General features: G+C 32.0%; 1 protein-coding gene and 1 pseudogene across 1 annotated transcript in view; one reads left to right on the top strand and one right to left on the bottom strand.

The window, feature by feature from the left end:
- The window catches only part of LOC105299350 (cAMP-specific 3',5'-cyclic phosphodiesterase 4D), a 774,866-nt gene that overhangs the window by 13,708 nt on the left and 758,955 nt on the right, over nt 1-2,203 (top strand). The gene's annotated exons all lie outside the window — the stretch shown is intronic.
- On the bottom strand, nt 797-915 carry LOC111746281 (annotated as a pseudogene).

Below are 2,203 nucleotides of genomic sequence, written 5' to 3' on the forward strand. Positions count from 1 at the left end.
GTGTTTAAAATCTTTGGAACACTTACCTAAGCTTTTTCTTGCTTCTCATTGCTTGTATTTTACTTTACTTTTCTTTATTCTTTGCTTGTCTTTCTTTTCTTTTATCTTTTTCTTTTTCTTTTAAACCAGTAAGTTGGTATTTTATTACTTCTTGATTACCCAAACCTTTTTTTTATTAAGGTAAAATTGATAAATAACATTATATAAGTTTCAGGTGTACAACATTAAAATTCAACATCTGTATAAATTACAAAGTGATCACCTCCAAATTCTAGTTACCGTCTTTAACCATGAAATTGACTCCCTTTACTAATTTTGACCATCTCCCAACCTCTTCCCTTCTGGTAACCACCAATGTGTTTTCTGTGCTTATGTGTTTAATTTCTTTCTTTCTTTTTTTTTTTGTTCATTTCTTTGTTGGTTTCCTTATTTTTTACATTTCGCATATGAGTAAAATCACATGGCATTTGTCTTTCTCCATCTATTTCACCTAACATAATCCTCTCAAGGTCCATCTGTGTTGTCGCAAATGGCAAGATTTTATTCTCTTTTGTGGCTGAATAGTATTTCATTGTATATTTATGTGGTATATTTATACTACATCTTTTTTACCCATTTGTCCAGCAATGAACACTTATATTATGGCTATTGTAAATAATGCTGCAATAGACATACGGTTGCATATACCTTTTGAATTAATGTTCTTGTATTTTTTTTTTCAGGTGAGGCAACCCTTGGTTAACCTCACAGATCCCAAGGACCTTCTCAGTTTACGATCTCTTATTTTTTATTTTTATGCCTATAGCACCTGGTCTTCCTAGGTGGTCTCCCATCCAAGTACTAACCAGGCCTGACCCTGCTTAGCTCCCGAGATCCGACAGGATTGGGCTTGTTCAGAGTGGCATGGCAGTAGACTATTTTTTGGATAAATGCCCAAAAGTAGAATAGTTAGATATGTAATTCTAGTCTTAATTTTATGAAGAACCTCCATATCTTTTTCCCTGAACCAATTTATATGCAGTTTATGTCTACCAATAGTGCTCAAGGGTTTCCTTTTCTTCACATCCTCACCAATACTTGTTATTTTTTCTGTTTAATAATAGCCATTCTGACAAGTGTGAGGTGCTATCTCATTGTGGTTTTGAATTGCATTTCTCTGATGGTTAGTGATGTTCAGCATCTTTTTATATATCTATTGGCCATCTGTATGTCTCTTTAGAAAAAATGTCTATTAAGATACTCTGCCCAATTTTTAATTGGACTGTTTCGTTTTCATGTTGTTGAGTTGTATTAGTTCTTTATTTATTTTGGATGTTAACTTTTTTTGTATATATGATTTGCAAATATCTCCTACAGTTGAGTAGGTTGCCCTTTTGTTTTAATGTTACTTTTCTTCAATGTGCAGAAACTTTCTAGTTTGATGTAATTCTTTTTGTTTATTTTTTCTTTTGTTTCCCTTGCCTTTAAAATCAGATAGACAAAAACGTGGCTAAGACCGATGTCCAGGAGCTTACTACCTATGTTTTCTTCTAGATATTTTTGGGTTTCAAGTTTTACTTTCAAGTTTAATTCACTTTAAGTTAATTTTTGTGTATAGTGTAAGGTAGTGGTCTAGTTTCATTCTTTTGCATGTGGCTGTCCAGTTTCCTAGTACCATTTATTGAAGAGACTGTTCTTTCTCTGTTGTATGTTCTTGGATCTTTTATTGTAAGTCAGTTGTCCGTATATGTGTGGGTTTAGTTCAGGGCTCTCCATTTTGTTCCATTGAATTGTGTGTCTGTTTTTATGCAAATACTATACTTTATTACTGTAGCTTCCTAATGTAGTTTGAAATCAAGGTACATGATACCTCCAGCTTTATTCTTTCTCAAGATCATTTTGGTTATTAGGAATCTTTCGTAGCTCCATACATATTTTAGAATTATTTGTCTTAGTTCTGTGAAAATTGACATTGAAATTTTACTAGAGATTGTATTTTATCTGTTGATCGTTTTGGGTTGTATAGACATTTTAACAATATTTTTCCAATCTATAAGCACAGAGTACCTTTCCATTTATTTGTATCTTCATCAATTTATTTTATCAGTATCTTACAGTTTACAGTTGATAAGCCTTTCACCTCCTTGGTTAAATTTATGCCTAGGTATTTTATTTTTTTAGGTACAATTATAAATGAGACGTTTTCTTAATTTCTCTTTCTGAT

The sequence above is a fragment of the Pteropus vampyrus genome, unplaced genomic scaffold, assembly GCF_000151845.1.
Source record: "Pteropus vampyrus isolate Shadow unplaced genomic scaffold, Pvam_2.0 Scaffold181, whole genome shotgun sequence".
Classification (NCBI taxonomy): domain Eukaryota; kingdom Metazoa; phylum Chordata; class Mammalia; order Chiroptera; family Pteropodidae; genus Pteropus; species Pteropus vampyrus.